The sequence below is a fragment of the Zalophus californianus genome, chromosome 3 (genome assembly GCF_009762305.2).
Source record: "Zalophus californianus isolate mZalCal1 chromosome 3, mZalCal1.pri.v2, whole genome shotgun sequence".
In the NCBI taxonomy this organism is placed as follows: Eukaryota; Metazoa; Chordata; class Mammalia; order Carnivora; family Otariidae; genus Zalophus; species Zalophus californianus.
The window spans coordinates 183,273,427-183,286,844 of NC_045597.1; the positions used below are offsets into that span (position 1 = coordinate 183,273,427).

At 41.3% G+C, this 13,418-nt stretch overlaps 1 protein-coding gene across 1 annotated transcript in view; it reads right to left on the reverse strand.

Moving 5' to 3' along the window:
- Window positions 1-3,737: 3,737 nt before the first annotated feature.
- Window positions 3,738-13,418, reverse strand: part of IRS1 (insulin receptor substrate 1) — a 62,449-nt gene continuing 52,768 nt past the window's right edge. The window contains exon 2 of the mRNA XM_027590151.2: window positions 3,738-8,370. The gene's annotated coding sequence lies outside the window, so the exon portion shown is untranslated. The remainder of the gene's footprint in view (window positions 8,371-13,418) is intronic.

The following is a 13,418-nucleotide window of genomic DNA, read 5'->3' on the forward strand; positions in this document are numbered from 1 at the left end:
TTCAACTCTATATGCCTAACTATAAAAGTATTTCAGGATTTGTAAATGAAGTTTAAAGAAGTCCTTTAGGTATCTCAGTGACCAACTGTACAGGGACTAATAAACTCTGATAAATTTGATCATAAACTCTGTCAACAGCAATATATTGGTGGCTGCAGAGCTTCATGACACTCTTTCAGCACATTGGGGAGAATTTCAGAATCCCAGTGCACAAAACTTTGCCTCATCCCAAATATCTCTCTTGAAAAACATCAGTCATAGGGGGTCAGCAAACATTTCCTTTAAAAGCCAGATAGTATTTTATTTGAGGGGCCATTTGGTCTTGGTCGCAACTACTCAACTCTGCTGTGATAGCGTTACACACAATACATAAAAGAATGAGCATGACTGTGTTCCAATAAAACTTTATTTACAAAAACAGGCAGCTGGCTGGATTTGGCTTACGGGCCACAGTTGTTTGATCCCTGATGGACTGATCATGGCATGGTGTGATGTAATAGAGATGTGTGGGGATTCACTGAGATTCCCATCCAATCCCCTTTGTGTTTTTTAAAGAATATTTTGTTTTGTTTTGCATTATGAAAGTAAGACATGCTCATTGTAAAAACTTATGGAAAAATAGAAAAGCTAAAATTAAAATCATCTATAATGCCATCAGACATACTACTTCTTAATATTTTAGGATATTTTGTTTCATTTAGGATTTTGTTCCATAGACTCAGGATAATGCTGTATAATACTCTAAGTGCAAGTTTACCTAATTCCTTTATTTTTATGCTATTTCCTACCTAAATTTAGGCCAATTTTACTAATTTCCACTTTATAGAATGCTTTTTCCAGACCCAGTGAGGATCTCTAGCAATATCATTTCTTCTCTAACATTTACCACTAAGCTCATGATGCTTGAGATTTGGAGCAGTCTATACATACAGAAGAGATCAGAAAAGATAATGCCTAGTGAACACCAACAACACATTCCTCTAAGGTCAGGGTATAAAATAACCCTGGAGAGATGTGCGTTCTGGGGAAACAACTGATTACTAATACAGTCTCAGGAGGTCTGTGTTAAAATCTATTTGGCATCAGCTCTTCAGGAAATTCTGTGTAGTTCATGTATAGTCCAAGCTTTGAGAAGCACTGTGGATTGGTGAGGTTCAGGACATGCTACCCCAAAATAGGACACCTTGACATATTATATATTTTAAGCTGAAGAAATTTAAGAAAACAGCAGATGCAGGAAGATCATTCTGGCGTTCTCCCGTGAAACAGGTCATGACACCCTCATGTGAGTGGTGCCTGCCCCACACCCACAGGAAAAGAGTGTACTTATCTCCGAAGACAAAGGGGTGTCTGAAAATAATCAGAATTAACAAGCTTTGCTGTTTCCCTGTTTACTACCATAGCCTCAGACTCCTTAACCTTTTGCCTTCCTCCACAATTGCGCACTTTTCATCAAACCAAGCCTAAACATCCTCATCTAGCTGTTTCTTTGGGTCTTCATTCCTTAGGAAAGCGCCCATGTTATGCAAAACTTAGACTGAATACATTTGGATGCTCTTCTCCTGTCAATCTGTCTTGGTCAGTTTAATTTTCAGGGACCTCAAAAGTAGGGGAAAACTCTTTCCTCCCCTGCAGGGTCTACCAGGGAGGGAATTCCTGGACTGGAGGTGCTCCCACCATTCTTTCACTTCAGGTAAGTTCTCGTTCTTCAGTTCATTTGAGACTCAGGCATCCACCTCCTCACGTGTGTCCCTCTGGCCAATCATGGTCATTCATCATCCGTATCTCTAACAGAGATTTTAAGAAGCTCTGATTTACTTCTGTTTACAGAATTAATACATAAAACCTAATGCCTAAAAACCCAGGGGTTTGGGTTTTATGTGGCTTTCACATTTCACCTGCTGCCCTTGTTCCTAAAATAAAGCCGAGTATTTCTATTCTGTTGCTGTAAAGGGGGGTACTTATTGAGAAAAACAATAGGGAATCAGAAAGAGATTTCTGACACAAATGAACTAAGCTAGGCATAACGATAAAGATTGGAAACACACCTAATGAGGTCCTGTTACTTTGTAGGGTGAAAGTTGTAGGTTGAACAGAGCTTCACTTTTGGGCTCCTGTGGGATCCTACGTGTTCAGCAAATTCATGACACAAGGCAGTTGGAGTGATAAATGCTTTTTGTGTACAGAACTTAAATTTTTGTTTAAGTACTTGGAATCCAGCAGTCCAGAGACTTGCAGCAGCGCTGATGAGAATACAGACTCGGCTGTCAAGCCATCCTCGCTGGAGAGGCTACTCTGTTGCATCGGAGCTGGTGACATAGACATGCCCCTTCTCACCTCTGCTTGCACATCTGCGAAAGAAGGATAAAGACAGTACCTACCTCTGGGTTACTAGAAGGAAGAAGTGAGATAATTGACGTGAATCCTGGTAGCTAACCTATGATGAATGCAGAATGAATGTCACTATTTGTAGCAGAACCAGAGAGATAATCCCAAATTCTCAATAATTAATTCTCGCAGGCCCTTTATTGATGGTTTACTTGATATAGTTTGTTTTTGTATACGTGCAGAAGGCAATAAGACGGTTATACTGTAAGTTGCACCACCGATTCGTTCCAACTAGACTTCCTTCAATTACCGCTAAACAGTTGATGTCTGCATATGATTTCAATAGAGGTTAGAGTGATGTTTGCCGTGTGATACCACTGGGAGGGAAAAATCAGTTGTGGTCATTGTTTTTCTTTTAAAAGTAAATGGACACAGTTAATAGACAGTGAAGATGAAATAATGACTCCAAGCATTTATTCAATCATGTTCTGTGCCGCCTGGGAACAACGAAGATATCATTTACAACGCTGGGCAGAGGGAAGACCCCTCTAGCCTGGTGCGCCAAGTAAGAAAACTCAAGCTTCTTACTCTCAGTGGAGAAGCATGCTTATTAAAAAAATGAAATTAAAAAAATTAATCTTCAATCTGTTTCCACAATGTTCAATAATTTGAGTTTGCCCTAACAATGTAAGACACACCAATCATCTATTTAAATTGTTCGAGCAAGAAAGCTCAGTTGGGAGAAGGGGGAGGAGTTGGCTGTTTCTATATTGGCAAGGTGGCTTATTATTTTCAAAAACCATCAGTGTCCTATCCCTTCTAGTGGTGAAACAATCCAAAAGGTTCCGCTGGCACAGAAATCGAGGTTTCCCCACTCACCCACCATGAGTCGCCTTTTAAACACACATTCCTAGACAGCTCCAGGGAATCAGCATTTCTAAGTGACTCTAGTAATCCAACAAGTTTGGGCAGCCCTTCTCCACAGTGGTTTTCAGCCCTGACCCCGTACTAGTCTCCTGGAGAGCGTAAAAAGCGGCAGCCCAGCCCATAGCCACGACCAATGCCCAGACCTCACCCCAAAGTGAATCAGCACCTCTGGACTTGGCCCTGTGGGCACAAACCCTCAATGGCAATCTGCATTTGAACAACCTCTTGGGGGAACCCATGTGCACACTGAAGGTTTTGACAAGGCTGTTAAAAGGCCTATCAACAGAACATCTATCTTTCCATCCCGAGGAGGATGGAGTTTTGCTCCCCACTCCCTCTTCCCGTTTTACCACCACCAACAAAAGCAGCTTAAAATCTTTCCAGAGGTCTATTTCTTTATCCTCTTGGCCACTGAAAGCCAACTGAAGAGGGATAGTGTGAGGCAAACCTCTCTGTTCCAAAATCATTTATTAATTGGAAGTATGTTAAATAGTGTCCACCACTCTTACCCAAATGCCCCAGCAACTTTTAATTGGCAGTTTCTGTTTCATGTCCCAAACCAAAAACATTAAGGATCACTAGCATTCATATCCGTGAATTCATTTAGACAGTTTTCTTTAATTAACGATGAAGACACTACAGTTCTAAGTACCAGACAGAATCAGGGGGAAAAAAATTTGAAAATAAGCATAACACTATAAAGAAAACTCAGAAAAGTGAAACACTTCTAAATAAAAAATATATACCTGGCCTGGTACCCATTACATATATACATAATACATATGTTATACACGTATATACAATAAATGTTTTGGTAGCAACACAGACCATGCATTGGTCCTTCTGTACACAGATGAAGTAGCACCATCGGCAGCACCACCATCTGAAGATGATAAACCAAACTGCACATACATTAAATGAAAAAATATATATGTATTTAATTTGGCCCACCCTGCAGCCAAGAGGTGTAAGGAAAGAACTTTGTAAGAAAAATTGTGCCGGGAACTACATTCTTAAGCCAATAGCAAAGTTCTAAGATCAACAAACAAAACAAAAACAAAAACAAAACAGCACTAAAGATGCCTATACAAATACAGACAAGTTTTCCTGTTTACTGAATTTGTCCTATCACGCACATATTGGTTAACACCGGGGAAATGAACAACATAAGCAGAGAGATTTAAATCCCAGGTGAATGGCATGGATCTAGAACACCAGAGCTCCTGGTGTACACATCACAAATGCCAAGTCATCAACAAACGATGAAAGGAAGACAACTCTCCAGCTAAGTCATGTTTTCTAATCTTATTAGCTAATTGTAAGCTCTTTATTACTGATAAATTCCTTAAGAATAGGGTCAAACACTTTCACGATCTTCCTACCTCCTCTCAGCACCTAACTGGATGCTCTGGTTACAAGCACTGGGAAACCCAACATGCCATTCGACCCACACAGTCTCTACCCATGCTTAGGAGACGGATGGACAGAGCTATGGTGGGACCTCCAAGATCTTATCTGGCCTGACTTTGGAGATGATCAAAGGCACCAGAGTCTCTCCAGAACTAAGTTCACAAGACTGGAGGTCTTTCTCTTAGTATTGACAAGGCCATATTTCCTCACTCCCAAGAAGTGCATGCTTCTTCTCCTAAAGTTTTTCAGCAGCCTTTATGAATGCAGCATTACCTCCTAGGTACACACGATGTCCTAGGAACACTAACTCCCCCGTCAAGTCATTGCAAAGAAGCAATTTCATGTTTGGCTTCCATCCATTCTCCTTCGCATGCCTTCCAAAGGGTCCTCCTGTCTCTCCCCAGTCAAGGTCTTAATTCCCACAGTGTCTCTGGTTTCAGGGCCTCTTTGCGTGATGGACTGACCCCACAGAGCTCCGCCAAAGCACTCGGAGCACTACCCATCTTTCATGGCTCTACTGTCAGTGGACGATGAGCTCCCCTCCCATTTTTAAACCACCTGCAGCAAATAAAATTAAAGTTTTCAACTACCTGGCATATTGCATTCAGGATGCAAGACTGAACAAAACAGGGCTTCATGTATTGTACAATACTGTTCCTTACAGTATAGTAAAATTGTTTCCTAATACTTTAAATGTCTCAAATTTAAAAGACAATCGGGGGAAATAAAGGCTAAAAATCTCTACTTTTGGCTAGATGATTTTTAGTAAACCCATTCTGGCAGTCAACCTAGATTAGTTAAGAGTCCCTGACCTTTGAAAGTTAGCGAGAAATAGCCACAAACGTAACATCAGTACTGAATCGTCATTATTGACTCAGGTGGTTGATCATTAATGGATTCTCTTCACTCTAGCTGGTTCTAGGACTTTTTTTTTTTTTTTTTTTTGCCCAGAATGAAGATATCATCAAAGTCATGAACTATATTTGTTCTTTCCACAAAGGAGAATTTTAAAACTCTGCCTAGATCTCTAAGAAAGAACACTATAAAAGGTTGGTCTCATGAGGAAAAAGCCACTAACTTATAGGTTAACCAGAGGCCACGAGAAGCCCCATTAATGTAATTCCTTGGCTGGCCTACAAATACTTGGAAATGGATAAAAGCCAGTTTTCAATAGGAACTGAACACAAGGATTTTAGCAGCTGATGTTGCTCAAGGTCAACCCCTCTGTAGGCAGAGCATGAGTTTTTGCCTTAAATACCAGCAACATCCAGTTTTAAATTGGTGAAGTCTGATACCACCACCAAACCCAGCTCAGGGACCACTAGAAGCAGCTTATTAAATAAGAATTTCCACCTTTATGCTATTTGACTCAACAAAACATCAGAGAAATTGACCAAGAGATGGCTTTTCCAGTCTGTTCATTTCTGTTCTCACCCAAAACATGTTGATACTCTATGTGCAGAGGTATCTCGGTAATACATATTCAAAGTAGAGTTTCCTTGAGAAATAATAACCAGCTTTACAGGAAAACGGTCAGGGCTGACTTTGTTCACTGATGTCTCTTTAACTACTTATGCCCTCATTGGAAGAAAGCAGGACAGCTTGCTTTCTTCCTACATTAGCAGGAGTAGTAGTCAGAATACTTGCAAAAATTTAAGTTGGTTTGACCAAGAAAGACTTTTTTCTAAAAGTGTGAAAAAAAAAATTCATAGCAGATTTTTAAAATCGGTAGTGTTCTCACCTCATAGGAAATGATGTAATTCAGCAAGTTCCTTGAAAACAATGGATTCTTATGACTACAGACCTATTCATCTTAGAAATTGATGAGCATGCAAATGATCAGAATCTGCAACAATGAACGTCGCACAACAGTCTATGAGGTACATGCTGTCCGGTTGAATTAACAGTAACACAGGCCTCAGCAGCATGAGGGGTTCCATTTATCTCCCCTCCCTGTTGAGTAGAGTAGGGGTCCCCCGCAACCAGCTGGGCGACAGGCAGCAGCCCCTGCAATGGCCCCCAACCTTGTCCCTTCCTTGTAGCCCCTCCCCGACCCAGGGAGCTCAACCCATCAGAGAAATGAAATGTTGCTCCTCTCCACAGCAGGGCTGGGAACTTCTGAGAGTTTACACGGACTCTGAGGGAGCCTGAGCTGGGCATTAATTCACTTAACCTTTAGGAAGTTTCCTGGCAAAAAAGATTAAAAACACGGTAGGCAGTATCTTTAAGTATGTCCACGGCCTTTTCTTTTTCACAAGGAAAAATTCCAAGATGTGTGTGCTTTCCAAACAAGAGGATTAACATCTTCACTGCTGGCTAGATGTTTCAGGAGCCAGTCATTATGCTTTGACATGCTCTCTGTACACTGGGTTTTATTAACTAATCGCTAATCGGCCAGTACCCACCAGGGCAAATGGAACCAGTTACATTCTGTTAAATCATGTAACATGGGATGGTCTCAGAAAACAAGAGATAAGGGTCCTGTGGAAAGTGATACATAGCCCTGGTCATGATAAAAACCATTTTTCTGGAATTTTAACTTCTGGTTAGAAGTCAAGGACAAGCACTCACTTGTCTTACCACATTTCTCGAGAAATGCCAGAAATAAAATATCCTAACGTGTGCATGGGGAAAAAAAATGGTAGCAGGAAGCTTATAGAAGTGGGGGGGGGGGAAGAAGAAAAGATCAACAGTCTCTAGTTTATTATGAATAGAAAGAAATTTCCAGAATTTACAAACACCCACATTGTTCATTCCAAAGAGAGCTTTTGATTTAAAGGGATCACCCAAGTCTCCTCCTCTTTACAGTATATACAATGGAAGACTTTGATTTCCTTTGCTTGTAATTTTGCTTCCATTCAATGGCCAATTTTAAGCTGACACTGGAAAATACCCAGGAGAATATACCCTTCTTCAGTTTAATTAACATGGCCTATTGCCTTACAGGAAAAATACAAAATTAAGATCAATTCTTGTAAGGATCTCAGCTCAACATCAGGGCTATATTACAAGAGATAGTATCCGCAAATATAACTATACAACTGAGAACCATCTAATGGCACTATGATTCTTATTATATTATTTTTCTGAATTACAATCTTAAAACAAGGATCGTACCCTAGTCTACTCTTGTTAGCCTTGTTTTAAGTATTTGCTCCACTCTTTACAACAGAACATTGTATACCTCAGTTCCACATCCAAAAAAAAGATGTGCTGTAAGAAAAGTTACATTTTAATTAAAAATATTACACATATAAATCAAAACCTATGTTAAATATTTAATACTCTCTCCACCCAACGCGAACAGTTTTGTATGAAATAATTTACAACGATGCTTTGTCATACACAGTTTCAGCAGCAGATGAAATGGATCTTGTAAATGCAATGAGAGTAAACCCATTCTCTTGTGGCATGGTGGTGGGCCCATCAGCTCACGTGGCCAGCTAAGTCCTTAAGGTTGAAGATGAAGTTTATGCAGACTCATAGTTCTGGTGTCACAGTGCTTTTTTGCTTGGCACAATATAGTACGTGCAGTTCAGTCAAGGAGCTCCTGAGGATTGTAAAAAGTAAACAAACTGAAATGGATGCATCGTACCATCTACTGAGGAGGAAGATGTGAGGTCCTGGTTGTGAATCATGAAATATTCAGAGTCTGGGTACCCATGAGGAAAGGGAGGATTTGCTGAGGTCATTCAGGTCTTCATTCTGAAAAGGAAAACGAAAGGATTTGTCACCACGGGCATATTGCAAAACACATGTTCTATCAGTTTTTAAGGGTTTTTCTTTAAAAAGGAGGCGGCATCGGATAGGCAGAAGTCACAGGCACAAACAGTACTGTGTACTTAAATAAAATCAACAAACTGTATTTAACTTTTTCCCCCTTTCAAAATGCAAGAGTCTAAAGCAAATACAAACTCAAAATAGTCAATATTAAATCAGTCAACAGATCGATGGGATTTGGAGGTTTCAGAGTTTAGTAACACGAAAACACAAAATACTTTGATGTTCTGAGGGTCCAAACAAAAATGTGAATTATAGCTGTTGTGTTAAAGTACTATAAAATATGGTGAGCAGGTTACAGTCAGGCTGTGCTTCATCTTCTTTTGGTTCAAAGTCAACTGCAGATTTTAGAATTTGAAGTTGCGGGGCCTAACATCACAAAATTTGAAGTCAGTTTTTAATGTGACATGGCTCAACATGAGGATTTTAGATGCAGAAGGAGACCCAAGTGAAACAGGCATAGTTAATCATTAAATTAAAAAAGAAAGGGATTCTTGGGCGCCTGGGTGGCTCAGTCGTTAAGCGTCTGCCCTCGGCTCAGGTCATGATCCCAGAGTCCTGGGATCGAGCCCCACATCGGGCTCCCTGCTTGGTGGGAAGCCTGCTTCTCCCTCTCCCACTCCCCCTGCTTGTGTTCCCTCTCTCACTGTGTCTCTCTCTGTCAAATAAATAAATAAAATCTTGAAAAAAAATAAATAAAACGAAACATTTAAAAAAAAAAAGAAAGGGATTCTGATTTAGATCTAATAGAAATGCTATTCTGGCAGAAGCACATTGCTTCTATGCAAGTCCAGAAGGCAGACCTTGTGGGGCATTACCCATGCCCTTCCAGAGAGGAGACCCCTTATTCAACCTCATAAGCCCTCTTTTGCTTTCCAGTATTAATATTAGATAGACCCTCTGAAGCCCACATTTTTTATGTATTTCAAAGTTATCTATACATATCAATGCTTATAGAATGGTGCAGAGTAGATAGTAAATATTGCCAAATGGGTAACTGGTTGCATTAAATACTATGGGGGGATATAAAGCTGAATTGTGCTACAGGCCCTGCTTTCTAGAAAACCTAGGGAGGAAGGTAAGTTCCATTCATAAATAGAAAGAATGCAAAAGAAAAAGGGGGTAAATCCCATGGCAGATGCGCAGGAAAGAAGCTCTAGCTGCATGGAGGGAGGTAAAGAATGCTTCTAGCTGGAAAGAGAAAGGAAATACCTGACACGTCTGGCTTGGCCTGGAGGAAAAGGAATAGTTTGGGGATGTGGAAACGGGGTCGTATCTTTGCTGCTTCAGGGCTGCAACCCCAGAGCCTCATGCAAGGGCTGGTGCACAGTAAGGACTCACTAAATACGAGCGGAATGAATCAAAGGGACAAAGCACAGGTCCCACTGATAGCACGTGATAAAACAAGGCCCAGGAAAGGGTATGGCCCACAGAAGGCAAATGGAGAAGGATGCGTTGTGTTGGATCCCAGGGTATGTGAAAAGGGGTGGAAGGAGGTAAATCTGCAAATGTAGGTGGGACAGATGGTGAAGAATCCCAAATGAAAGGCTAAGGTCTCTTTTTCTAAGTCTAGGGACAACCAGGACATGTTTCAGGGTACGTCCAGATGTAGTAGGTACTAATCCATGTCAGCTCCAAGGAAAGGAACAGTCTACAATCCATACAATGTGTATGTTGACCAACGTAACTGTTTTTCTCTCTCTTCCCTTGAAGGAGAGTATTAGCTGGGACCAGTCAGCATTCACCCTTTGGCTTTCAGGTAAGCTGAAATTTACTAAACATGGACTCTACTTTTATGAGATTTCTGTTGTTGTTTTAATATTAACTCCACCCGTAAATGACAGGTGAACAGTCTGTTTTTCTATAGACAAAGACTTCCCATGGAGACACCAATGTAAAAACAAAAAAGGACTCCAGGCTTTATCCCTCTGATGGCCAGAGAAACAGGACTGACTTTGTGTGGTTCCTACAAGTGAAAAGAAAACCCATCCCTTCAAAAACCCTGAAGACTGATCTCCAGATCTCTTATTTACTTTCAAGTTTTTCCTGAACTCACTGCAATCTATCAGAATGTTGCTACAAGAATATCTAGACAGGGCTTCACACAGCTTCATAGCTCTGGGTCCAAGATGAAGTGGGAAGTCCACACTTTATTAAAGGGCTTGAGACAAACAAACAAACTGCTCATTTATAGAAAACAGGGGGGGGGGCGTGTGGGGCAAGCAAAGGGCACACGGTATGCTTTTCATTTTATACCTGGCTCTCATCCAGAATGGCTGAATGCACAGCTCAGCACAGGAACAAACTGTATCCAGTTTTGTCCTCACACGTGCCAACACTGCATGGATGTAGAGGGGCAGAGATTTGGGGCCTCTCTGGGGAGGGAAAATCCTCTGGCTTCGCCAGATGCTGAAATCTATTGCTCTGGGCCACTCTGAACCCCTCCCTGTAATTTCCCACAAGTATGTATGTTCAAAGAGCAGGAAACAAAAGGATCTACCAATGGCACCATAAACTTTCCCTCTAAAATCTCAGCATACTACTTTTCAAAGCCCTTTATCCTAAATCCTGATCAACACATGTCTCAGCCCCTAATGCTACCTACTGGTGCCATCACCTTGGGGATCTCTGAAAAAGGGAGCAAGTGGGAAAGACGGAGATTATGCTGACAGGCAGGGGATGGGCAGAGAGGTGCTCAGCAGGCAACAGAGGCGGGGAAAAACTTCAAGCGAAAGTCTGAAGTTCACATCTGTTTATCTTTGTTCAAGGGTGTGTGTGTGTGCGCGCATGTGTATACAGAAAATGTAGCTCCCTGAGTAAATGATACGGATTTTTAACAGACACCCCTGACTGAGAACTGTCCTTTCCTGCAGCCTCTTTGGGGTCTGCACACTTATTTCAAGCATGCAGCCATTGTTGGAAGCATTTTTGCAATGCTTTCTCCAGTTCCCATTTCTTTTTTGTGACTGCCTTCTCAGCCTTGGGCATATTCTTCTGAAGGGTCTCTATAGCAGGGGGTCTCGGCCCTTTGAGGGCACATATGATCCGTGGAAATGGCCAAAAAGCTCTGAGAGCCAAATATGGTGAATAAAGGGGCTGATTAAGCCGGGTAATGGTTCTCAGTGAGGTATTATCTAAAGTCAAAGAACCCCAAAACTAAAGTTCCCAAAACATAGCTGTTCACAATTGCTCTGATGAGCTTTGTTGGAAATGAACTCTGAGGACATTACAGACAGACCTTAGGGTAATGTTCATGGGGCTAATGTTCATTTGCCTTTATTCCCGCCTCTACACAACAGCGGTCAAGAAGGCCGCAACTGCACTCGAAGAAAGGCCCACATGCAGATCATACATTTTTGGAATATGTTTTTAAAAAACCAACACCGGGGCACCTGGGTGGCTCAGTCGTTAGGCGTCTGCCTTCAGCTCAGGTCATGATCCCGGGGTCCTGGGATCGAGCCCCGCATCGGGCTCCCTGCTCCGCGGGAAGCCTGCTTCTCCCTCTCCCACTCCCCCTGCTTGTGTTCCCCCTCTCTCTGTGTCTCTCTCTGTCAAATAAATAAATAAAATCTTAAAAAAAAATAAAAATAAAAAAAAACAAAAAACCAATACCCATACTAGGCTCCCGCAGTCTTTCAATTCAAGAAACATCTGCTGACTGACAAAAAGGCAGTGATAAAGGACTATCCTAAGCACTGAAAAGGATGACATGGGTAGAGGTACCTTTGATGCACTTTACGTATACAACCCGGACTGACTCACACCAACCATATGAGGCAAATATTGCAACAATGTTTTACAAATACAGAAACTCATCTGTTAACACCCATGAAATGGAAACAAAAAAGCAAAACATTTCCTTGGAGAAGAGCTGGGCAAATATCAAATGGTGATGTTCCTAGGATACATCCTCTCTGGTTACCTCACTGGGGAATAACTTCTGAACCCAGAAAGATGATGCGCCTGTCACGAGATTTAGTAGAAGGAAATTACATTTTGACAAAATTTCAACACCACATCAGCATCTCCTGTCCCCTTCCCTGTGTCTTCTCGTAAGATAAAACTAACCTAATCCCGTTGCCAGTAATGAAAAATGTAATTCTTAAAGCATTATCAAATAAGTCAACACTTGAGCAATGCTACTTGAGACCTATGGATTACTGCATTATTGCATCCGGTAGGAATTTACATCTTCCGGACTTGACCCACTTAAACTATGCCTATGAGAGCTGAAAAACAGATAAAGCTTCTGCTTTCCTTCACACTCAGCCTACTGATTAGGCTTCACTGTAAAGCAGCTGAAAACAGCGAAAGATGACAATGCGTGTACAACGAAGGACCCACACCCTTGCAACAGTGAATTTTTGGTCCAACCCATTGACTAAAAGTTTTATCTTGTATTCAAATGCCTGGAAACCTCCTGCCAATTTGCTGAGTCAAGGGCAACACAGTTATAAATATGTGGTTGAAGTATGACTAGCAGTCTACTTCCACTAAGAAATTAGAAGTAAAATAGTCTTAGTTGTTGGGGCACCTGGGTGGCTCAGTTGGTTAAGCGACTGCCTTCGGCTCAGGTCATGATCCTGGAGTCCCAGGATCGAGTCCCGCGTCAGGCTCCCTGCTTGGCGGGGAGTCTGCTTCTCCCTCCGACCTTCCCCCCTCTCATGTACTCTCTCTCTCTCAAATAAATAAAATCTTAAAAAAAAAATAGTCTTAGTTGCTTGGCTATTGTCATATACCAAAATGTAGCCACAAAGTAACTCTTCCTCACCCAACTATGCGTGAAAAAAAAATGACTACCGTAATGACTTTTCTTCAATGGAGATCATTGTTTGAAATCTTATCTTGTAGGTTCAACTAGAAAAATTGGTATAAATGAATTCCTCCACTTAAAGAAATGTGTCAAAACAGCACATTTCTCTTTCATTTAAAATAAACAGCTGTGACTTAAAAAAAATTCTTGACTATAATAT